Below are 27,430 nucleotides of genomic sequence, written 5' to 3'. Positions count from 1 at the left end.
GATAGGGGTAGGGGCCTGATGACACAAATAGGAGGAAGATGATCAGCAAGAAGATGAAAGATGTTTGGAAAACAAAGGTTGCCCTATTATGTGGATAAGTTTCTTAAGTAAAAAGGAACCTCTGTCAATAGCTATCTTCCTAATACATGCAGGTAGTTGAGGGGGAGGTAAAGAGCTTTTCCTAAATCTGGTGAGTTTCAATTGCTTTTAACTCAAAATAATGTTCATGCCAAAGTGGCCCATCTTGGGGCAATCTCTTCTTGGCCCCTACAGTATACATACAAACATACAACAAGGGAGATTGGGGAAGGAGAATGAGTTGAATTATCAAATGATAAGAATATGTTTATTCATAGTATCACACTTCAAAATGATCTGCAGATATCATTTTCTATGTGTGCCATGATATGAAAACGATTTGGAGAACACTGTTCGTAGGGAATTTCTGAACCAGTGAGACAGTCCTTTTTCAAACTGAGATGTTAAGTCCTTGATTTAGTAATGGGAATTATGTGAATCTGTCCCTCCTAAACTGGAATTTTTCCCCTATAATCTGCCCTTGACCTAAAAAATGTTGTTCATTCTTGGGAAATATGTGAGTGTGTGTGTGTGTGTGTGTGTGTGTGTGTGTGTGTGTGGGTGTGTTTGTGCATGCTCTTGCCCGTGTATTTGATTAGAGGAGATAAGGATATTTCAGTAGTACATCTCAAAGTGTGGTCTATGGAAGGGTGTCAGTCTATGAATACTTTGTTCCTGATAAATGTAGAATTTAAAAGGCAGAGTTTGGACACATTAACACCAATTTGGTATTGTCGGGCCTTATGTTCTCTTTCCGCATGATGAAGGAAAGCTTCTGACAAGATATTGGACTGGATTTGCTACAGGACATTATTTTTTGGACTGTTGATGTTCCATGCATTGTTTAACTTAAATCCAAATAAAGCCACATTTTTGGAAATGCATTGTTGATTTTTGTAATTGTCCTAATCAGCCCATGAATGGGCCTAGCCGCATCCCATGGAAAAGTGGGATGTCCTTAAACCTTTATAATGCTAGTGCAAAGGAGAAGGTGAGTTCTGACAGCAGAGAGGGAAAATTTTACATGTTTCAGTTTGGCAAAATTGCAGATAGACCTGGACTTCCAAGAGAGTGGGGCTGACTAGAGAATTTTAAGGGTGAGAACTGAGGCTGTACCCTTTGTGGAGGGTGAAGCTTAAGAATAGGTCAGAGTTGGGGCACCTGGTTGTCTCAGTCAGAAGAGCATGCAACTCTTGATCTCATGATCATAAGTTTGAGCCCCATGTTAGGTGTAGAGATTACTGAAAACATAAACTTAAAAAAAAAGAATAGGTCAGGGTTGTAGGGGCCAAAGGTAGGCCACCCCAAGATTGCCACTTTGGCATGAAAAATATTCTGAGTTGAAGGCAATCAAGACAATACAGGCTCACAAGAAACTTTTGTTCCTCCCTTAAGTACGTAGAAGAATCTAAGTTGGGGATCTTTCCCACAATAAGGGTTATCAGCAGAGGTAAATTTTATCTGAGTGGCCCGTCTGTCTGGCAGGGCAAACATCTAATTACCAAACATCTGCTCTTCTTACTGCCTTATGAGGTGTATTTCTTTCCTCTGTAGTCCCAGACCCCTACCTGCTTCTCCTTAGTTTAGAATGGCATATATATCTCATTTGGCCTGACTGTATTTAGAATTTCCATGTTTGTGGGGATTCTCTGTATGTATGAAATTACAATTTATTTTCTCCTGTTAATTCATCTCTTGTCAATTTGATTCTTAGTCTGGCTAGAAGAACCCTTGAAGGTGACAAGCATCCTTGCCCCCTGACAGTTAGCTTATGCAGTGGGATACTTTAATTCACTGGATACCACTTGCCCCAGCCACTGCTGCAGCTGAGAGATCCTTGGGACATCTGACATATAGCAGGCAAAAGATGAGATTTCTTACCTTGTCAGTCTCCCAGAATTTCTCGCTGCAGACTCTGTTGGAGTGAAAGTGGTGAGAATCTTTTTTCTCTTTCTACATTTCGATTAGCTGGAAAAAATATTTGGAACGAGTTCCTTGGGCCTAGCAACTCTTTGCTTAAATTTGGTAGAGTACTCTTTGTTTACTGTTCCATTTCCTTCCAGAGATGGCGTATGTTTTCTTTTGTCTGTGTCTTTTATGTTGTGTGTCATCAGTTGCTAATGGACATAGCCAAAGCTGCAAAGTTGGTGGGCATGGGTTGAGCACTTAAAAACTGTTAGATTACTCACCACCTCAAGAAGATTTCCGTGATAGGATAAGTTGATCATCAAATGAGTTAGATTGATACTAGGTCACCCACCAACCTTAAGAAAACTTCTGCACAATGAGGTGTGCTACAAAAAAACACACAGTCCCCAACCCCACGACATATCCCTCCTGGGTATTAGTTTGGCTCCAAGAGAACCAAGGTTTAGATAAAGCTATTAGATTTTTCCTTTTGCCTTGTTTTATGTTTTAAGAATTTGGCTTTGTGACCAATGAGAACATTCTCTTTGGTCTTCACCATCTGAACGGTGCATTTACTGGGGTGCAACTTGGTGGCCAAACAGACTGGGGATCTACATCTCCTTCTCTCTGTCCAGCTGAGCCAATTCTCACAGGTGTTTATCATGAGAACTTCCAACCCATAGTACCCTATTTCATCTCAACCTTTGTTGCTTGATTAGTGCTGGAAAACTAAGCATCTGCTCAATGTCACAGATTAGTGGGTCAATGGTAGGAGGCATGTCATGTTTTCATGAGAGACAAGACACTATTTTCTCTATACCATCCTTACTGCTTGTGTAATGAAGGCCTTTGCTTTCTTCGACTAATTTCTGAAGTAAACTTTTAGATCTATGCCTTCTCTGGACACCTCTTGTGTCTTTGGTTAAGCCAATAAAAAGCTTACTATTTAAAGTTGTTCTGTATAGATCTTAGTAATCAATGGCCAGATGACGGATTCTTTAAATTAGCTATATTTTAAATACATATATATATTTTATAAAAAGCTCTCAATTGTCTTACCAGTATAACGGTTAACCTTAGGGACTCTCTTGACAAGATAAAAGAATTGAAAGTAAACATAAGACAGAAAGAAATGTCCACATCCAATGCAAATTTTCCTTCCTAAAATCTGGCTTCATCTCCCTGTTTTAACTTCCCTTTCCCTACAAGATTGACAGAGATCACTCTGGCCAAATCTCTAGGTTCAAAGTATACAAACTGCTCCTGTAAATGTTGAAAGCCAGAAAATGAATTTAACGAAAGCACCCAAGACTGGCCATAAGGCTCTCTTTGCTCCTATTTTCCAGGCTTCTATAATCAGGCTCTGCCAGCCTAATGCATTCTTACACAATGTCCCTTGCAAATGTTTCCTAGCCCTTCACACACCACAAAAGCAATCATGTCCCCTGGATAGCAGCAGATCTTTTAAATTATCTCTCCTTTCAAAAGATCCTACTGAATTTTTCAGAGCAATTAGAAATATTATTTGACTATATTCACAGCCTTCCCTTCACTGAAGAAATAAATGACTAAAATTTCTCCTAAGCCCTCTTACACATGATTTGTAACAGACCAATATTCAAGGGCAAATAGAAGCTAAAGTTGTGTATGCAGAAAAAGGATTTTGTTAAAATGCTTTATACAGACTTTACAAAGACATAAATCTTTTGGTTCTAATTTTAGTTAAAATTCTCCCAGATACAGGGGCACCTGGGTGGCTCAGTCAGTTAAGCATCCAACTCTTGATTTCGACTCAGATTATGATCTCACAGTTTGTGCGTTCAAGCCCCACGGGGGCTCTGAGCTCATAGCATGGAGCCTGCTTGGGATTCTCTCTCTCTTTCTCTCTTTGCCCCTTCTCTGCTTGCTTACACATATACTCTCTATCTCTCTCAAAATAAATAAATAAACATTAAAAAAAAATTCTCCCTGATATAAAGAAGCAGAGTTAAACAGATGGGCCAGTCCCTTGATATCCAGGCTGAAATCCAGGTCTTTGGACAACTAGGAACAACTGTCTTTATTCCACTAATTTCTATAAAACCAGAACTACGACTCTAGAAACAAGTTAAAGCCCGCCTATCTTTACCAATATCCAAACCTCACCTATTCCTCTCAAAATGTTTGTAGATATTATAAAAGATGAGGATATTAGGACAAAGTTGTTCTGCAACTTTTAAAAAAAAAACGGTAAAGGTTAAATAGAAATAATCCTGAAATGCTAAAAAAATTTTTTTTGCATTCATTCTCTGTCCCTTGCAATTATAAATCTTATGTCTTTGAGATGTCAACACAGCTATGATGTCCTGAGACTGACAATAAATAAATAAATAAATAAATAAATAAATAAATAAATAAAGGGAAGTATTTAAAAATTGGGCCTATAATGTCCTCTTCACAAATATTAGTAGAAACAAAATTAAGATCATGTTTGCATCTTGTCTGTGTAATTGTGTGGGCTTGTGTGTATCCATGTATGTTGTAAATATGAGGTATTTTCTCTGTCTCTGGATGATATTGCTAAAATTAATTTGTAAAAGAACTTTATTTAGTTGGTTTGAAGTTAAGTGCTTGTAAGGGTATTTAAAACTCAGAAAGATAGAACCTAACACATAGGTTTTTTCAAGCTTATGTGATCTGGGACAACATATGATACTAAAGCTAATTTAAGATTGTTGGATTAATTAAAATAAAATTGTCCCTAGAGTTATGCATTAAATGTAACACTTTTCTGTTTTATTTTAGTTGACACACAATATAAATGTAAGACTTATACTACTCATGTCTAACAAGAGCCATATAAGTCCATGGTATCTCTGTTGCAAAATTTGTCAAAAATGAAACAACTTAGAATAATGATTGACGTTGGGGGGCCTGGGTGGCTCAGTGGGTTGGGTGTCTGACTCTTGATTTTGGTTCAGGTCCTGAGAATATACCTGCATTACTGCCTTTTGAAATGAGTTTGACTAAATTGACCCATTGTTAGGACTAAGAGACTAGCTCTGTGAGTCTCTTAGTCCTAACAATGGGTCAATTTAGTCAAACTTTTAACATGTGAAAAGCTCAACTTTTCACACGTGAAACTTCAGGTAAGTGTCATAGGAGAGAAATAGGGGCAAAGGGAAAGCCACTCCAAGATGGCCACTATGGTATGAAGATTATTCTGAGCTGAAAGCATTTGAGATTCTAGGGGCTGAAGAGAAACTTCTGCCTTTCCCTTAACTACATAGAAGAATCTAAATTGGGATCTTTCCCAGAATAAATGTTATTAGCAGAGATAAATTTTATGCATGACCCATCTGTATGGCAGGTTAAATATCTGATTACCAAACATTTGCTTTTCTTATCGTCCCTGAGAAATGCATTTTTTTTCTTCAGAAATCCCAGAATCCTACCCTCTTCTCCTTAGTTCAGGATGACTTATATTCCTCACTTTGCCTGACTGTCTTTGGACTTTACATGTCTGTATGGAATTCCCCATACGTATGCTATTAAATTGGTTTGTCTCCTGTTTATCTGTCTCATGTCAATTTGATTCTTAGTCCAGCTAGAATGGCCCTTAAAGGGAATAAGAATTCTTGCTCCCTGACAGGGTCTTTGGGCCCTTAAAGGGTTTTTGTTTGTTTGTTTGTTTGTTTGATTTTTTTTCCAGAAAACAGGAAAGCAATCTCCCCTAACAATAGTCTTTAGTAGAATCTAGTTAAAAATTACAGCCTAGATCTCCTTTGTGGTGCTGGGAATTAATCATCTGAAGTTGAACTTCAGCCTAAGTGGGTTTCATTCTGTCATATATTCTGATTCTTGCTGTACCAAAAATTATATATTCCAAATATCACCTATGGCAGTTTTCCTTCCGACTTCCTGAGGGGCTTCAGAGCAGGACAGCAGAGACCAGCTGTTTTCTCTTAAAGACTATCCTCAACTTTGACAAGAAGAATGCAAAACAAGACCTGAGGAGAAGAAACTAAGATTGTTTTGGAGCATAGGAGGCAATATACTTGACAGTTTTGCCAAACAGCTGGAGAGGTGGTATTTTTATGGGAGATTGTTTTAGGTTAGATTCTCACACTATGTCCAACAAGTGACTATGTTCTGAGCTTTGGGTTCTTTTTGGGAGGTGTGTGTGTGTGTGTGTGTGTGTGTGTGTGTGCATGTGTATGTACACATGCAAGCATGTGTGGTATAATAATTATAATATAAAATTTCATTGGTTTCATCATTCTTTAAGAAGAATATATATGTCATGCCATATGTCTTTGCCTGATGATTTTGCTGAGATACCCAGGTCTTCTCTCTTCCTTCACCCACTCTGTCCCCTTATGGAATTTTTCAGCCTTCAAAATAAACTTAAAAGGGTCTTCTCAGACCCTAAATTCATATCTTGGTAATAAGTAAGGTGATTATCCACAAAAGTTCACTAAGTTTGATTCCAGTGGACTAAGTAAGATAGTTATTATTCCACTTAAATGCACTGTATTAGAAGAGTTCACTATATTCTTTCAATTCTTCTTCAATGAGATGTTACAGATGGAAACAATCTGTTGATGAAATCAGTGCTTTTGGCAATTCAATTACAAATATATTCCAAAAGTAATCTACATAAATGGGAAATATATAATATATCTTATTAAGGCTGGGATCCTATAAAGGCAGCTTTTTCATTTGGAATTTGACTCCAAACCCCAGGTGAGTGATGGAAAAAGCACTCAACTGAGAGGTCCCAATTACTGACTGTAAACCTTAACAAGAGTTACCAGTGAACAATCTTTTAAATTTCATTTTCTTTTAACAAATATTTATATGGTGCTTACTATGCAGGAAGGCATTTATTTAAGTACTTTATGAAAAATAATCCTTTTAATCTTCTATAAACCCCTAGAGAGGTACTATTATTATATTACAGAAGAGGAAACTGAAGCACAAAAAGGTTAAATACATTGCTTCAGGTTATACTGCTAGTAGGTAGCAAAGCCAGGATTTGTACCTGGATGGTATGGCTCCACAGTTTGTTCTCCATAATCACTGCATCATGCTGCCTACCATAGTGTAACCGCTATGCTAGAGCAGAGTAAGAGCATTCTATTAGAATCTCATAAATCATGCTATATGGGTGGCTAGATACTTAGCATGTGAAGAAAACCAGTCGGAAAGGTCAGTATAGTCTGATACATTATAAGTATATGTATAAAGTAAAATCTTGGATTGCAAGTAACTTGTTCTGCAAGTGATGTGCAAGACTAGCAAATATTTCTAATAAATTTTAACTTGATAAATGAGTGATGTCTTGTAATATGAGTAGTAAGTGATGCCAAATGTCACATAATCACAACTGTGCTAATGGTTCTTGAAATTCAGTTTGATATACACATGCTTTGGATTGTAAGCATGTTTCTGGAAAGAATTATGCTCGCAAACCAAGTTTTACTGTATGTATGTATTTGTGTGTACACATATATTATAATATGCATTCACATATGTGCTCTTATATATACCTAGCATGTAGTGCAATATTCCTATTAATAATATATCAATATATATTATTAATATATATTTTTATGCATTAACATATATACTACTTTTGATCACTTAACATGGTTATAATAGCCTTTGCTTCTATTTGGGTATTTTAAGGTTGTAACATATTAAATCTCAAGACTGCCAAAGCATTCTCAGTAGTAGTGTTCAAATATTACTGACCTTTTTTTTTTTTTTACATTTCTCTGTCTTGCATTACACATCTTGTATGTTATGTCTTCTTGTGTTGGACAGAGGTCATTAAATGTAACGCATGCAATTTTTGACCACTAATTATGATATACAATAAGCTTACTTGACGCTTAAGATCATATGGTAATAAAAACAGGCATATACTATATAATTAAAAAATGACTTAATAACATGAATAACCCAAGCCATTTTTTTATATTATACACACAAATCCAGACTAAGAAAATATCTTCCCTTCTTTAACCACTTGCGAGTAAAATATTTATCTGTCAGGTACCATGACCTAACCAAGGTGAAAGTTATGCAAGCCCTTGGAATTTAGCCCCACTCAATACCTAAGCAAAAGTAGCCAACATTATTATTTGCTTACTCAGTAGTTTTTAATTGATAACAAACTTCTTCATTGCTAATTTATTTGCTTCATTATTTTTAAAGTTTATTTTATTTATTTTTGAGGGGGCAGGGAGGAACAGAGAGAGATAATTCCAAGCAGACTCCACACCATCAGCAGGGAGCCTGCCATCATCGGGGAGCCTGATGCTTGAACAATTATATGTTTGTTTGAATTCACCAGGGAAAGCACATTACCTTGGGGTTTACTTTGGGGGAGGTTTTTAAACTACAAATTCCATTTTTAAATAGGTATAGAGTTATTCAGATTACATTTTTCTTTCATGAGCTTTTGTAGTTTCTGTCTTTCCGAAATATACACAATCATATGTTATTGAGTTTATTAGCATAAAGCTGATTATAACCCCTTATTTTAATATCTGTAGAGTTGGTAGTGATGCCACCTCTCCCATTCTTGACATCGGAAATTTGTGTCTTTATTTTTCTGATCAGCCTGGACACAAATTTATCTATTTTACTGAGCAGCTCAAATAATCCAATTTTAGTTTCACTGATTTTCTTTACTTTTTTCTTTTAAATTTCATTTATTTCTGTTCTGATATTCGTTATTTCTTTTCTTCTGCTTATTTTGTGATTCATTGGCTTTTATTTTTCTAGTTTTTTAAAGTGAAACTGAAGACATTGATTGGAGACATTTTATCTTTTCTAATACAGGAATTTAATACAATGAATTTTTCACTAAATACTACTTCTGCTGCATTGCATAAGAATAATATTTTATTCCCATATAAGTCAATATGCTTTCTAATTTCTCTTTTGAGTCCTTCTTTGATACATGGATTATGTAGGAGTATATTACTTAGTTTTCAAATATTTGGAGATTTTTCAAGACTTTTTTTGTTACTGATTTCTGGTTGAATTTTATTGTGGTCAGAGGACATATTTTATATGACTGGCATCCATTGAATTAGACATGTTTTATGATCCATAATATGGTCAAGCTTGGTAAATATTCCATCTGTGTGTGAAAAAAACTGAGCAGTCTGCTGTTGTTGGGTGCAGTGCTCTATAAATGTCAATTAGTACAAGTTGGTTGATTGCATCCTCCAGATCTTCTATATCCTTACTAATTTTCTGTTTACTTGTTCTTTCAATTGTTGGTAAAGAAGTATTAAAATGTCCACCTATAATTATTGATTTGGAGAAAGATGAGAAGTGAATATTGTCACTATTCCCACATATACATTTCTTTCTACCCCATTATGCCATTGTGTAAAAATTACTTAATTTAGGAGGTAGTGATCTCATCCCAAACACTAGGCATAGATAGCAAGTGGTCTAAGCCAATCAGTATTATCCTACTTCCTTGTCAAAGTGACTGATTCAGGTATTCCAGGGAAAGTCAATTAATGTGTGATAACTCTTCTGCTTAACAAGATTGTTTTAAGACTCTTAGTATTTCCCTAATAAAATACTCCTACTAGATCCTCATTCGGGAAAGCCCACAATTTACAACATTCACCTATGTATATAGAATTTTGAGCATTTTTGTAACACTTAAATATGAGCAGGTGGTCAAGTCTCTCCTATCATCTTATAAAAAATGCTGACATTACAAAGACCAAAGAAATAAGGCAAAAACAACTTAAAAGAGAGATCATACTGGATGATAAAATCTTAATAACAGAGAAAAGATTATTTATATCTTTAGAAAGATAATAGTAATATTATGGCCACAAATTAAGAACACAATACTCTAAATGGAACTAATGGAAGTTGAAACTAGGAGCACCGACATAAGAAATTCAATAGAAAATTTAGAAAACAAAATTGAAAAAAATCTCTTAGAAGAGATGTCCACAAATTTGTTATTAAATGATCAGGCATTAAGTATTTTAAACCCACAGGACATATGGTCTTTGTTGCAACTATTCAATTCTTCAGTTTTAAGAGAATGTATGTAGCTGGGTTCCCACAAAATTTTATTTTGAATAAGGGGTGGCTATTCCACAGGCTGTGGTTTGTTAATCCCCAACCTAGAAGATACCTTTAAAAGTTTAGGGGATGGAAAAACAGGCAGAAAAACATAAAAAGATTGGAAGACATCAAGGTGTGTCCAATTGCCAAATAATAAGTGTTCCAGAAAGAGAAAAACAAAGTTAACATGGAAATATTTAAGACAATTTTATATAATGTAAGGATATGATTTTACTGATTTATTTATTTTTACTATTTATTTATTTATTTATTTATTTATATTTTTTAGAGAGAAAGTGCATAGGAGCTGGGGAGAGGGGCAGGGGAAGAAGGAGGGGCGGGGAGAGAGAGGGAGAGAGAGAGAGAGAGAGAGGGAGAGAAAGAGAATGTTAAACATTCTCCATGCTAAGCAGGGAGCCCAACACAGTGCTCAGACTCCACAACCTCCGAATCCTGAGTTGAGCCAAAATCAAAAGTTGGATGCTCAACTGACTGAGCCACCCAGGTGCCCAAGATTTTCCTGAGTTAAAGGTCCTGTTTCTTCTTAACACCATGGATCCAAATACATTTATAGTAAGGTAAAAATATGGAAGTGTCAAAGAAAAGGGGTAAAGAGAATATGCCAAGAGCTTCCAAAGAGGTAAAAAAAAAAAAAAAAAAAAAGGTACACATGCAGAACACAAGTCATAATGGCTTTGGTGTCCTTCAGCAGAATATTGCATTGTAGAAAACGTTACAGCAATGGCTGTAAGATTTAAGAGAAAATTGTTTAACTTATGTCAAGTTAAACTATTGTTGTTTTTTTCTTTTTGTATGGGTTAATTAATGACATTTTCTGATAATCAAGGCCTCAAAACTTTAACTCACAGGCCTTTCCCCAGAAAACTCCCTGAGATAATGTGTTTGAGTTAAACGAGGCCAAGAAAAAGGAAAATAGTATTCAGGAAACAGGGCATCCAAGTCAAGAGAGTGGCGATAATAAAACTCCAGGATGATGGTGAAGAGATGACAAGAATGTAACAGACTTGGCAAGTAACCAGTGAAGACTGGAGCGGGTCATAGGGCTACAGTTGAGACATCTCCAAGAAGACTGAATGGAAGGAGTACTTGATGAGTTTGAATGTGTTGAGAAATGATTTAGACAATCAGGGGAGTTTGGGGAAGAATCTACTAGTGAAAAACACAGAGAAACAAACTAAAAACAAAACAAAAATATTAACTTGAAAAAATGACAAGCTCTGCATGAAATATAAATTATTACTTGGCTTAAAAGTGAGTATCATTTATTAATACACAATAATGTAAAAGCAGAATATTGATCCAAACAAAATTATGATATGAGTATACTAGGAAGATGGTGTGTGTATGTGGCAGTGAGCTGTTGGTGAGAGATCATTAAAGCATCAACTTCTAAAATAAAAAATGACAACACAAAATGCTGGTGAGGATGTAGAGCAACTGGAAATTCATAAATTTCTAATGGGAATGTAAAATAGTACAGCCACTCTGGAAAACAGTTTGGCATTTTCTTATTAAACTAAATCCATAATTACCATATGACTGAACAATTGCACTCATGGGCATTCATCCTAGAGAAATACAAACTTATGTTTACACAGAAAATCAATATTCATAGCAGCTTTTTTCATAATAGCTAAAAACTGGAAACAATCCAGATGCCCTTCAACAGGTAGTTAAACTGTGATATATCCACACCATGGAATACTACTCAGCAATGAAAGGAACAAACTCTTGATACACAAAACAATTTGAGCAAATACCCAGAGGATATTTGCTTATCCCAAAAGGTTACATAATGTATGATTCCTTCATATAACAGGTTTAAAGTGATAACATTTTAGAAATGGGGAACATATCTAGTAGTTTATAGGGTGAGGCAGAAGAGAGCTGAGTGTGGTTCTAAAAGAGCAGGAGAGACACTGTAGTGTTAGAATTGTTCAAGATCTTTACTGTAGTGATAGATACATGAACCTACACAGGTGATACAATATTATAGAATTGAATACACACACACACACACATACGTATCAGTAAAACTGGCAATCTGGATACTAGTATAGTTGTTGCAACTATTCAATACTATCAGTGCATTATTTCATTGTCAATATGCTGATTATGATACTCACCACAGTTTTGTGAAATGTTACCATTGAGAAAAACTGGAAAAAAATTACATGAGATAGTGCTGTATTATTTCTTACTATTGCATATAAATCTAAAATTCTCTTAATACAAAATTTAAATTTTAAATAAAATGAAATTATTAAAAATTCATGTAAATAAAATTTTTATGGAATTCCTTACTTCCCAAAATGTTACCATTGGGATACCTGGACAAAGTATACATGAGATCCAAGAATAAAAAAAAATATATATATATATGTATAAAACCCACACGGTGTTTGTTCACAATACCCTATATGGCGAGTGTCACACTTTTACTCAAAATTCTAAATCATTTCATTTTTGTTGTGCACTTAAAGTGAGATTTACTTTGTGTATAGGAGTGTAATTCAGCCAGACACTGAGAAGAACATATAAAATCCTGCAGAGACAGTGCACCCTGTGAGAATTTGCTCACTAAATTTGTGCCAGCGAGGCAGATTGATTATCTGGCTTCTAGTCATTTCAAATGTCCCCCACTATATTTATAGCTAGCTGTAAGTTGTCTGTTGTTTTCTTGTGGAAATGTAAATAGCCAGTGGGTGCTCTCTCGGTTGACCTGTGCAGCAGGAAAATGTGAAATCAGCAATAAAACGCTTGATTTATTTCTAGTTGTAACCCTTCCTTTCCTATGCAGTATCAGGTTTGGGTACAATCAAAAGTGCTTGTGGGCAACTGTGGTTATATTTTGTATCATGGCTGGACCAGTTTGTTTACACTAAGTCCCTCAAGCCCCTCCTTTCCTTGTGGGCCACTTGCATGTCTTCTTGGTCAGTGTACACAGTTGTGCTTTTCTATGTGGTAGCCACTAGCTTACATATGACTATTTAAATTAAAGCTTAAATTAATTACAATTAAGTGAAATGAAAAATGTAGTTCTGCCATCACAATAGCCATATCTACACAGCTAGTAATAAATGCTCTGATACTTTATGTTTCTATAATTGTTATGAGAACAAATTATTTCCAAAAGATTGTATGACAAGAGAAGGAAGGAACTGACAGTGGTATGACCAGTTTATGCTAAATAAAAACAAAATGAGGGGCACCTAGGTGGTTCAGTCTGTGAAGTGTCTGACTTCAGCTCAGGTCATGATCTCACGGCTTGTGGGTTTGAACCCTGCGTTGGGCTCTGTGCTGACAGTTCAGCAGAATTCGAAGCAGGATTCTGTGTCTCCTTCTCTTTCTCCCCCTCCCTGCTCATGTTCTGTCTCTCTCTCTCAAAAATAAACATTAAAAAAATTAAAAAAAAATTTTTTTAACATTTATCCATTTTTTGAGATATAGAAAGAGAGCACAAGCACGGGAGGAGCAGAGAGGGGGAGACACAGAATCCAAAGCAGGCTCCAGGCTCTGAGCCATTAGCAAAGACCCCGATGCGGGGCTTGAACTCATGAAACACGAGATCATGACCTGAGCCAAATATGCTTTTAAAAGCATATTTGGGGGCTCCTGGGTGGCTCAGTCAGTTAAGCGTCCATCTTTGGCTCAGGTCATGATCTTCTGGTTCATGATTTCAAGCCCCACATCAGGCTCTGTGCTGACAGCTCAGAGCCTGGAGCCTGCTTCAGATTCTGTGTCTCCCTCTCTCTCTCTGTCCCTCCCACACTCGTAATCTCTCTCCATGTCTCTCAAAACTGACTGAACGTTAAAAATAAAAAGCATATTTGGACTTCCAATTCTGGAAAAGTTAAAATGGATGGATTTCACTCTGTTATTCCTATTAAATATAGCTAAAACCCCTATATATAAAACAAATATACAAAGACCTTCCAAAATTTTGGGGAGAATGAGGTAAATTTTCTAGGGTCCCGAGGACTTGAATAAAAATATGGCAGTGAGTTCCTTGGGTTTTAGGTTTTCTTTTTGCCTTCTATGTATCCCAAATTAGATGCTAGGGAAGTTCACAGCCCAGAAATGCCAACAAGCACACAGAAAATGTTCAACAGTGTGTGATTACAGTTACATAACATTCTTGAAATGACAAAGTTATACAGATGAAGAATTGATTAATGGTTGTCAGGGGTTAGGGGCAATATATGGGAATGGGACTATGAAGGGGTAGCACAAAGGAATTTCTTTGGGATGATAGAGCTGTTTATCTTGATTTTTAAGGTGATTACATGAATCTATATATTTGGAAAAATGCATAGGACCATACATACACAAACACACACACACCACAAAGCAATGCATATAAAAACTGGTGAAACATAAATAAATCTGTAGTGTCATTAATTGCATTGCACCAATGTTAACTTCTTGGTTTTGATACTATGTTTTAATTATGTAATATATTACCACTGTGAACAGCTGGATGAAGGGTACACAGACCTTTGTATTATTTTTGCAACTTCTGGTGTGTCAATAACTATTTCAAAATAAAGATTTTTAAAAATAAAAACATATTGCTTGTGGAGTGCCTGGGTGGCTCAATCAGTTGAACATCTGACTCTTGATTTCTGCTCAGGTCATGATCCCAGGGTTGTGGGACTGAGCCCCACATTGGGTTCTGTGCTGAGCATGGAGCCAGCTTAAGATTCTCTCTCTCCTCTTCCCTCTGCCTCTCTCCCTTGCTTGTGCTCTGTATCTCTCTCTCTCTCTCTCTCTCTCCCAAAATGAAATTAAAAATTTAAAAAAAACATACTGTTTGTTCACATATTCAGGTCATAGCAATTCCCACTTGAACATCATTATATGTTCAAAAGAAAAGTGAAATATGATACATGTTTATAGTGTTAGGAAACAAGGTATCATAATATCTTGACACCTAAATAATTTTGGATGCAATTAGCAAACCAGTTTGTTAGATTCTAATACAATAATTTCTTTAGGTGTAAATATAGAATAAAAATAACTTGTAATTATTGTGAATGATAAATCATTCAAGATCTCAGTCACTTTGACCATATAGTGTGCCAGTAACTTGTTTAATTTGTGTGTACATTTCTATGAGTATTGGCGAGGTAGGGAGGGTGGTCTGTAGAGAAAGAAGGAAGAAAGAATTTTATTTTGGCTTTAATAATGTTCATAATTATTGCTGTTACAAGGCAGAGAAAATACCATTCAACCTAAGTGACTATGGATGAATGAATAAAGAAAACATTGGTATATATTATATATAAACAGTGGGATATTATACAGCCATAAAAAGAAGGAAATCCTGCCACTTGTAACAACATGGCTAAACCTGGAGGACATCACACTAAGTGAAATAAGCCAGTCACAGAAAGATAAAAGTTGTTTGATTTCATTTATATGTAGAATCTAAAAAAATCAAACACAGAGAAGTAAAGAGTAGAATGTGGTTGCCAGGGACTATAGGAAAGGGGAAATGGTGGGGGGGGGGGGGGAAGGGGGTATGATGACTATAGTTAATAATACTGTGTGATATACTTGAAATTTTCTAAGAGGGTAAATCTTAAGTGTTCTTACCACACACACACACGCACAAGAAAATGATAATTATGTGAGTTGCAGGATATATTAACTAACTTAATTGTGGTGGCTGCTTTACAATACATATGTATTTTATTTATTTATTTATCTATCTATCTATTTATTTATTTATTTAGTAAAAAGCATGAATCACATATACATTTTTTTAAATCTATAGAGTATTTTATTTAGAAAGAGGTGGTTTTTATTTTTTTATTTTTTTAAGTAAACTCTACCCCCAAGATGGTGCTCAAACTCACAACCCTGAGATCAAGAGTTGCATGCTGTACTGACTGAGCCAGCCAGTCAGGTTACATATGTATTTTAAATCATGACATTGTACACCTTAAATATATACAGTTTTAAACTGCCAATTATACCTCAATAAATCTAGAACAAAAGAAAGTACAATTTGTTGTTGGGGAGGAAGAATTCCTATACCCTTCAGGATCCTTCTAGCTACACTAAGAATCAAATTGGCATGATACAGATTAACAGGAGAAAATCAAATGTAATAGCATCTGTACAGGAAACCCACACAGACATGGAAATTTCAAAAACAGTCAGGCAACATAATGCTGATATGAGCTAAAGAGAAGGGTAGGGGTCTGAGGATACAAAGGGTAGATAGACCATTAGCAAGAAGTTGAGGGGAGATGTTTGAAAAACAAAAGTTGCCCCTTTATGTGGATAAGTTTCTTAGGTAAAGACGAATCTCTATTACTAGCTCTCTTCTTAATATAAGCAGGCAGTTGAAAGGGAGATAAAGAGTTTTTTCTGAATCTCAGTGGTTTGGATTGCTTTTAACTCAAAATAATGTTCATGCCAAAGTAGCCCATCTTGGGACAGCCTGCTGTTTGCCTCTACAAACCTCAGATCCTGGAAACCTGGTCAGGCTACCAAATACAATGGATTGATAAAAGAATCAAGATTAAAATCTTCTGACAGATTGGAATAATGGACTGAAACTAACAAGGCAAAAAACAGAAAAACGAAAACAAAATAAAATAACAACAACAACAAAAAAAACCCCTACAGAAAACCAGACAAAATCCTGGGAAGATAATCTTTGCCTTCTGTGTTCCAGTCTTGGTGACTAGCCTGCCAGGGTTTGAATCCTAGTGCCACCAATAACTGACAATGACACTTAACATCTCTGTGCATCAGTTTCCTCATTTATTAAGTGTGAATGATGATGATGAGGGTGATGTTTGATGACGATGTCTGCATTGGAGGATGATTGTGAAGATTAAGCCAAATAACAATGGAAAAACACTTATAACTAACTCTGGCACACAGTAACTCTCAATAAACATTCTGTGTTTTTGTTTTCACTGCATGAAACATTTTTGCTTAAAAGTATAGCCTTTAAAGTCACATACAGATAAAATTGAAAGAAATGAAGAAACTGTTACCAAACTCAGACTTGTCTGTGCATCATCCAATACACAGTAAGTTTATGTCTGAGACACTTGATTTGAAGCAAAGAAAGGTTATTATCAGAAGGGCAGCCCAATGAGAACACAGGGGATCATTTCCAAAGCTGTCTTACCCTGTTGACCCTAGGGACAGCTTCTATATATTTGGGGAAGGAGATGAATATATGAGAGGAGGTTGAAGGGTTTCTTGAAACCTTGAGGTGGGGAGTTTGAAACAATCTGAAGGTATGCATTCTTGTGGACAACAAGACACTTGTTGGGAACCTGGTACAATCAGGTATATCAGATAAATTCAAGATAAGTGTTACCATCTGGCCCCCATTAGGTTTCTACTGTGGGTAAAGAGGGTGTAGGAGTGAAAAAGGCAAAGTTAATGATTGATCATGTATGAGGTTAAGAGGTTCATAAAACATAATTGAGTAGAGAACAAAACAGAACATGGAACTAAGTTGATAATACAACTAATACAACTATTGTGCTGCTTACACTTTCAAAACAGATGCAGCATCCAAGCATCTGGACTGAAAACCATGAGGGACACTACCATTTCTATTTGAGCCAATCACCTGGTGCAACATGGGAAGTATAAAAATTACAAGGGCTTTGGAGTAGGAGTGACCCAGAATCAAGTCCTGGATCTGATATTTATCAGATATGTGACTTTAAAAAAAAGTCATAAACCTAAGTCAAGCCTTGTTTCTTCATTTGTAATAGGGGGCAATAGCCATGACTGCATCTTAGAGCTGTTACATGGATTCAGAGACATTGTACAGACCTGGAGCAGAGCAATGGCTCAACAATACTGACTTTTATTACCACTATGTGACTGCTGTAAACTCTGTTCTTTATTTCCAGAATACAGACTAAGACTTGAAAGTCACAATATTCTGGGAAACTTTTCAAATTTTCTAATCTAGAGAAGAAATATTTCCATTAGTTTAGTACTAGTCTGTGAGGTATGCTAACCAATATTTCTGGAATAGAAAATCCTTTCTTCCTTCATTAACTTTCTTGGTTCCATTCCTGGGTCTATTCCTAATGTTACCTCCTGTATTCAGTTTCAGTTCTTGACAGCTTTGGCCTGAACAATGGCAAATTCCTTCTAAATCTTTTTCCCAACTACTATTAGTGAATCTAACTTTGGAGGGCAAGCTGGGGGTTGAGTGTGAGAATCAAAATTTTCAAAGGAGCAGGTTGACTGTCAGCAGATTATATCCATAAAACCACCTCCATTCCTCCTACATCTGTCAAATTCTGTCCCTATAGCATCTTTCAGCAACTCAGTTTGTATATTGCATGTTGTTGGCAGGATGTGATAAAAGTCTCTTCTTACTGTTGAACCAAAGATTTTCTTCAAATGCTTTTGGGTATGTCTTTGTAGGCTAATAGCACATTTATTGACCACTCACTATTTGTCAGGCTAACAGTGTCACATTATAGCCTGATGAGAATAATTCTTCTGCACATTTTAGTCATGAGGAAACTGTAACTTGGAGACATAACACTACTAAAAGGGAAGAAGCTAAGATTTAGTGCCAGGTCTTTCAGCCCAGATCAGTAACTATTTCCTGTGTGTAAGGGAGGAAAAAATAATTTCCCCTCTATCCTTCTAGGTTTTTGGATGAGACTCCCCTGTAATAAAATACAGATTGACAGGAGAAAACAAACAGAAGTTTAATAACATGTACACCTCCTATATACATGGGAGAGACCCAGAAAAACAGAGTACTCCTCAAATTACCAAAGTTAGCACCTTAAAAACTATTTCCAGCTAAAGACAAAGTAAGATGTTGGGGGAAAGTGGGGTTCAGGGCTGGGGGGAAGACCAGTTATATAGGAAGTTACCAGGAAAGCACAATAAACCAAGGTGTGGCTGATTTGCAGATATGAGTCAAGGCTTTCTCCATTGATAAAGAGTTTCTAAAGATTTAGTCATCTTTTTCTTCCTCTTACACAAGGGAGACACCCTTACAAATGGAGATTTCTCATATAAATGTCAATGTATCCTTCAAAAGGGCAAATTTTCAGTTTTCAGACCTACTCCTGTGTCAGTTGTTTCTTAAAAATAATCAGATCATGATAATCCTTATGTCAAAGAGGCATATTTTGGAGTGACATATTCTGTTCCTCTTCAATCTAGTGGAGCTTGCACTGTATTAGGTTTCATAGAGATTGCAACACATGTATAAGATACAGCCATTGTCCTTTTCTTCCTGATGTTTTTAAATAAATTGGTGCATGACTAAATAACTTGAAATACCCAGCATACTTAGTTGCTATTGTGTGCGGCATTTTCTCATAACAACGGAGGGAGTACAGGAAAGAAAGAGTTCAGTTTATCAGGGATGACCTACCAAAAAGTTTGGAGTTTGGACAGGATGTGGAAAGTGGCAAAAATAACTTGGGCAAGTTTTTAAGCAGTCTTAAAGTGGAATAGGTAGAAGCAACTTGGCAACGGGCTTGGTGATAATAAATATTAGAGTCTGAGAAATGGGAAATAAATGTAATTAGGAATTATTGAGCCATTTCATTGCCATACTTGATTGGTAAGCACTAGGAGTCATTTCAAATTCTTGAGCAAAAGACTAAAAGGTTTATGGTATGTTTTCAGGATTAAAATGCTGGAGAAATAGGACAGAGGGGAACAGGATAGCACGGGCACTGGTGGAAGCTGTTATAATAAACTATGTTGGTGCTGAGGAGGAAGAAATCTTCTCTGCTCTTCAAGATCTCTCTAACTGGGCTAATAATCAAGTTGACATGAGACAGATTGACAGGAGAAAATAAAATTTAGTTTCATATGTATGGGGAATCCACAGACATAAAAATTCCAGAGACAGTGAGGCAATCTGAGGCTTGTACGATATCCTGAGCTAAAGAAAGGGATAGAGGTCTGGGGAACAAAGGGGAAGAAGATCATTAGCAGGAAGGTGAGAGGAGGTACTTGGAAAACAAAGGTTTCCCTGTTATACAGATAAGTTTCTTAGGTAAAGAGGAATCTCTGTTAATAGCTCTTTGTGGGACAGGCTACACTTTCCAATGTAAATTTAGGCAGTTGAAGGGAAGAGGTAAAAATTTTTTCCTGAATCTGCTGGGTTTTGATTGCTTTTAAGTCAAAATTATCTTCATGGCAAAGTGGCCCATCTTGGGGTAGCGTGACCTTGACTCCCATACTGTTTACCATAGTGAAGGCAAGGCAATAATACAACCTAGAGTCAGGATGGGGTGACCTGTGTGACTTCCTTTCTCACTAATCTCAGTAGTATTGCCATAGCTTAACAAACTGGACATTCATTTTATTTTTAGCATATACTTATACTCACTAGGATTTTGAAGAATGGATCCATCATCTTTCGCATTAAAAACTGCAGCAATAAATTTCCTTCCAAGCAACGATTTCCTTCAAAGTTACTTTTTAAAGTACAGAAACAAACAAACAAATAAAAGTACAGACACTGGAAATATTTCTGTGCCTCTGTAACTTCAGATGAATCAAAATTGCTATAATTATTTATTTTGGGAAACAGAATCAAAGTTCTTAGACTAGACTAGTTCTCTACTTAACAACCTTCAACAGTACCATTCTGCTTTTTGAAATTAAAATCTGGTTTTCTAGTTCCCTTAAATCCTATCTATCCCCAGCCCCTTTATATGATAACCCACTTATATTCAAATCATGATTCCACTAACATTATAACTTTGCTTTTTCACCTCTAAGTCACAAGATGTAAGGTTGGTAAATATAGCATCATACATAACACAGAAAAGAGCTTGTTTACTTTCTTCCTTTCTCTTATAATCCAAGACTGTGGGTTTCTACTTTGACTTAAAATTCCTTCCATTTATACTTGGTGGGGTCTTACTCTTGTTCTCTGAGGTTTCCTGTAGCATCTGTCATTTTCTTCTGGCATGTACTGATGACTAATTACATTTCTGTTCTGCCATTTTTTCTTCCTGTAATCTGGCTGTGATGTGATCCTCCTGTCCCACCCATGATGAAGCCACCACCCATCTGGTCAGTTCATATCACCCCCAGGCATGGCTGGACAAGCCAGGAACACATAGGCCTATGCTCAAGACACAGGAATCCTTGCTTATCATTCAAAGGAACATGTAAGAATGCAACCCCACTAGCTTACAAGTAGTTAATCAGTAGTGCCCTAAAGATATAATCACCAAATGTACCTAATGAAATATCTAACATAAAGAGTAAAGATAGGGCCATCTGGGTGGCTCAGTCAGTTAAGCACTCAACTCTTGATTTCAGCTTTGGTCATGATCTCACAGTTCATGAGTCTGAGGCCCAAGTTGGGCTCTGCACTGACAGAGTGAAGCCTGCTTGGTATTCTGTCTCTTTCTCTCTCTCCCTCCTTATCTTTCTGCACCTCCCCCACTCATGCACACACACACACACACACACACACACACACACACACTCTTTCTCTCTCTCAAAAATAAATAAATAAGCTAAAATAAAAAAGAATAAAGGTATTTTTCAGATTCCAAGTCTCTTGAGATGGAATAGACCTCTGGGAGACAAGAAAAGTGACACCAGAAATTAAGTAACATCTGCTAACATGACCTCATGGGCCTCCAATCAATGGTGCCCAACTTCTTAGGAGATCCATGCTCCAAATTTTGCCCTTAAAATCCCTCACTTGCAAGCCATTGGGGAGTTTGAGACTTTTGAACATTAGCTCCCTGTTCTCCAGGGTGGCACCACAAGTATAAATCAGAAATATCTGATATCTTTCTTCACTGCAAACGTTCAGTGTCTGTTTTTTATTGATTACTGCACTTCAGGAAGACAAACTTGTTTGGTTTGGTTACAAAGATCAGGGCTTTGATATTCCCTTCCATTTTGTTTGCCATGTAGATTCAACCCTTGCCATTAATATTACCCTAAGGGAGGGCAGATATAATTTATCTCCAGTTTGGCTTGACCTTTATACTGGCCACGGAGCAGAGCTGCTTATACTGTTGGGGCTTTCAGGAGTTTAAGTGAAGTGAGCTTTACTTTTCACTCCCCCTTTCTTGTTCCTTCATTGGATTCCTACAAGGATTAGAATGTTGGGACTGGGATAGTATATGTGATGCACATTGAGTTCTATTCAAATCTCCACTCCTTCTGACTCTGAACTATTGCTTAGTGCTTTAAAAGTTTATAGACTGTACCAGAATAAGCATGTTAACTGCTATTTTCAGATTATTTTTTCTACTTGCAGAATTGGTATAATAACTTATCTGTTATTCTTCATAGTTACTCTTACTTATGAAGAGATACATGGATTGCCATCTCTTACACATGCACCTTCAGGCCATCAGATTTCCATTATTGGTGTTTTACATTGGAAAGGTAATAGAATATGCCACCCCCAAATATCTTTCTTTGGCATAAGGATTATTTTGAGCTGACTATTTTGAGAAACAGCAGACATAGGAGAAGTTCTGAAAACCAAGGAAAAGTTACCTTTGGTAAGGGATATTTACATTTACAAAGGAAATCTCAGATTATAAGGGTGTTTTCTTCTCTGTACTAGGAAGAGAAGACTCTAAATCACAAGAAAATTTTATCAGTGGAGAAGGCACCAACTTGGATCTGATAACAAATCTTACCCTGGTTTTCCTGCTTTTCTTGCTAATCCTCCATAACTGGACCCCAAACCCCACTTCACTCAGCATCTTCTTTTGTTTTTGGCTGGAAATATTTAAGGTGGTGCTTTGAGCCCTTTGGGGGAGTTATTCAATTTTCCTTGGTCTTCCCTATGTATACAGGAGGTATACATATTATTAAACTTCTGCTTGTTTTTCTCCTGTTTAGCTCTTATTTTTTTTATTTTTTTCAATGTTTATTTTTGAAAGACAGAGAGAGATAGCATGAGTGGGAGAGGGCATTGAGAGAGAGAGAGAGGGAGACCCAGAATATGATGCAGGCTCCAGGCTCTGAGCTGTCAGCACAGAGCCCAATGCGGGCCTCGAAGTCATGAGCCATGAGATCATGACCTGAGCCAAAGTAGGACGCTCAACCGACTGAGTCACCCAGGCGCCCCATAAGCTATCTTTTATTACAAGGGGGTATCAGCCAAGAACAAAAGGGTAGAAGGAAAATTATTTTTCCTCCTGTCTCTACAGTTTTATGCTTATTAAGGGTGTAAACAGCAATAAAAATTCGTTTATATTCCTCAAGTTAAAAATAAAGGTAGAATATGATACAACTAAAGGAAATACTTTGTTCTATTTATAAATTTTATTCAATATAAAACCAAATGCATTTTTCCATTCTTCTTTCAATTAATTTTATTAAAAATATTGAACTATCTTAATATCTTTAATTTTACTTAAAAACAGTATTTAATTTTGTTTCACCTTTACCTATAACCTGAATATTCTGAGTATTTCAATCGAATAGAAACTAGGGGACTAAGGCAGGCTGCCCCAAGATGGGCCACTTTGGCCTAAAGATTATTCTGATCTGAAGGCAATGAAGACTCTACCAGCACAGGACAAACTTTTGATCCTCCATTAACCACATAGAAGAATCTAAACTGGGGGTCTTATGTCATAAGAGCAAAAATGAACCATTGGGACTTCATCAAAATAAAAAGCTTCTGCACAGCAAAGGAAACAATCAATAAAACTAAAAGGCAGCCTACGGAATGAGAGAAGGCATTTGCAAATGACATATCAGATAAAGGGTTAGTACCCAAAATCTCCAAAGGACTTATCAAATTCAACACCCAAAAGACCAAATAATCCAGGTAAGAAATGGGCAGATGACATGAATAGACACGTTTGCAAAGATGACATCCAGATGGCTAACAGATACATGAAAAAAATGCTCAACATCACTCATAATCAGGGAAATACAAATCAAAACCACGATGAGATACCACCTCACACATCTCAGAATGGCTAAAATTAACAATAAATGAAACAGCAGGTGTTGGTGAAGATGCAGAGAAAGGGGAATCCTCTTGCACTGTTGATGGGAAAGCAAACTGGTACAGCCACTCTGGAGAACAGTATGGAGGTTCCTCAAAAAGTTAAGAATAGAACTACCCTATGATCCAGCAATGGTCCTACCAGGTATTTACCCAAAGAGTACAAAAGTACAGATTCAAAGGGTACATGCACCCTAATGTGTATAGGAGCATTATCAACAATAGCCAAACTATGGAGAGAGCCCAAATGTCCATCGACTGATGAAAGGATAAAGAAAATGTAGTATACATATACAATGGAATATTACTCAGCCATAAAAAAACAATGTGTATGGACCTAGAGTGCATTATGCTAAGAGAAATAAAAGAAAGACAAATTCCATGTTGTTTCACTCATATGTGGAATTTAGGAAACAAAACAGATGAACATATGGGTGGAGAAAAAAAGAGAGAGAGGGAAACAAACCATTAAGAGACTCTTAAAGATGGAGAACAAACTGAGGGTTGATGGAAGGAGATGAGTCGGGGGTTGGCTGGATGGGTGATGGATATTAAGGAGGGCACTTGTTATGATGAGCACTGGGTGTTGTATGTAAGTAATGAATCACTGAATTCTACTTCTGAAACTAATATTGCACTGTATGTTAACTAACTAGAATGTAAATGAAAATTTGAAAAGAAAAGACATTGGGGTCTTTCCCAGAATAACTTTTATTGGCAGAGATAAATTTTATCTGAATGATCCATCTGTATGGCAGGGCAAACATCTAATTACCAAACATCTGCTCTTTTTATTGCCCCATGAGTGCATTCCTTTCCTCTGAAGTCCCAGACCCCTACCCCTCTTCCTTATTTCTGGACAACATATACCCCATTTTCCCTGACTATCTGTGGGGATTCCCTGTACATATGTATGCTATTAAATTTGATTTTCTCCTGTTAATCTCCCTTATGTCAATTTGATTCTTAGTCCAGCTAGAAGGACCTTTAGAAGATAGGAATTCTTGCTCCCCAACAAAACCACTACATAAAATACTTTAATAAAAGTGTTTCAGAATCTCAGCAGACTACTTAAAATCCATTGTTTAAATGCTTGGATTCTACTTAAAGATGGATGTCATTTTAATGAAACTTGGAGGACTTATTCATGCCCTGAATATGTATTATCTATTTGCATTGTTGTTTTCCCATGTAATAAAACCGTAATTTTAAACACTGGATCATGTCAATCATTAGGTATCCAAATAATATTTATTGTAATACTTGAGTAATATGTGACATATACAGTGGGGTTGACTTACAAATAAGAGCTGAACATGAGAATATTTGACTAAGTCCCAGACCCCTACCCCTACCCCTCTCCTTAGCTCATATAAGCATCATGGTTCCTCACTATCTTTGGAATTTCCATGTCTATGGAGATTCCCCATATAAACGCTATTAAATCTTATTTTCTCCTGTTAATCTGTCTCACACCAATTTGATTCTTAGTCCAGCTAGAAGGATCTTAAAGGTCAGAAGAAATTCTTCCTCTCCAACACTGCAGTAGACAGTCATCTCACCTGCTAGATTGTTCTGATTTGCAAATCAAGATAAAAATGGATTAATTAGCATGGAAGACATGGAGCTGTACCTCCTAGTGCCCCTTCAGGTTAGGACACACTGCCCGACCATGTGAAGTGTAGTCAAGTGACTGCTTCCATTTGTCAACTCCTATAGTGTCTGTCTCAGCAACCTGACCGTAGATGGCACCCCACCAGGGAAACCTGCATCCTCTGACTAATTAAGTCAGGGTTAGAGGCTCAGAAATTCTAGATTGATGCCAAAAATTCTGAAGGGCAATTCAGAACTCCTTGCCATGCTGGCCAAGGCCTCATGGGGCCTGTATAGCTCTTTTATTTTGTTGTTACTCTGTCCAACTCTGCTTCTTCTCCATCCCTTACACAGAAATTGATCCCTAGTAAATCTCTTATACTTCAGACTATCTGCTTGTAACAAACTCAATTTGTGACAATTAGGGATTGAATATTATACTTTTGGGGTCCCTACTGATAGTTACAAAGTTATATTTCCTAATTGTTCAAATTTATCTTGAATGATGATATCAGACTCTTTCTGTCTATCTATCTGTCTTTGATCCATGTATGTAGTCAAAAATTTTAAGTATCTTTTATGTGTAGGTCTTTTGTGTAGGTCTTTTACTTTAAGGAGCTTCCAGCCAGATGAACAGATAAAATATTGATGTAAAAGGCGCCTCTGTAGCTCAGTCAGTTAAGCATCCAACTCTTGGTTTCTGCTCTGGTCATGATCTCACTGTTCATGGGGAACCGAGCCCCACATTGGGTCCACTCCGGACCCTGCTTGGGATTCTTTCTCCCTGGCCCTCCCCCACTCATTCATGTGCACTCTCTCTTTCTCTCTCTCTTTCTCAAAATAAATAAATAAACTTAAAAAAAATAGAAACTTATGTGCAAGTTGACTATAAAAGGGAAAATGGCAGTAGTAGGACAATCTGTAAATAAATAAACCAGAATGATGGAAAAACCAAATTGATACTGTAAAGAGATTTAGAACTACAGTGGTTGTGGTTAACCTCAGGGTTTATCATATTTTAAGGGATTTATCTTCTAATATTTAAGTTTTGCAGCAAATGTTAGCTCCATGATCTTAAAAACAAGTCCCCTGAAACCGTGAGAATCAGTCTCCAACTGCATCTTGGAGCCAGCACATGGTTGTTTGTAGATACTGAATCTGACCTTTTCAGGTGCTTTGCGGGACATCTTGCTTTCTCACTACTGGATATGTCTATAGAAATAAGTATCAATGAAAGGAAGTTGAATTCATTTCTCCCCTACTAAAATGCAAAAGATAGTTCAGAATTCTACTTTAATGCTTGCAATGATATTTGTCATTATTCTATTCTAAATGGTCTTTATCTGTCTTCCACAAACTCGTGGAAGCCCACTGTGCTCTATTTTAGATTTTTTTTAAGCTAAGGAGAGATGGTTCCATGTTTTTCAAGATCTGCAAGAGTTTTTAACCTCAAACGATTTCCTAGACCTTTTACATTAGAGTCACTTCGTTTTATTCTCTGTTGTTTAAGAAAACATGACCAAATGTTACTCTTAATTCATCAACACCTGAAAATAAACTTTCATTTTATTAATTATTGGAGCAGGCACTGACATTTATAAGATCATATTTAAAAACATGTATTTGGAAAATTATTGTTTTGCTGGTTGTGCATAAGGATAGACAGTGCCTCAACTGCTTCTTTTGTTTTTTTAATTTTTTAAAATGTTTGTTTATTTTTGAGAGACAGAGCATAGGCGGAGGAAGAACAGACAG

The sequence above is a fragment of the Acinonyx jubatus genome, chromosome X (genome assembly GCF_027475565.1).
Source record: "Acinonyx jubatus isolate Ajub_Pintada_27869175 chromosome X, VMU_Ajub_asm_v1.0, whole genome shotgun sequence".
Taxonomy (NCBI): domain Eukaryota; kingdom Metazoa; phylum Chordata; class Mammalia; order Carnivora; family Felidae; genus Acinonyx; species Acinonyx jubatus.
Note: the sequence above shows the minus strand (reverse complement) of the source record.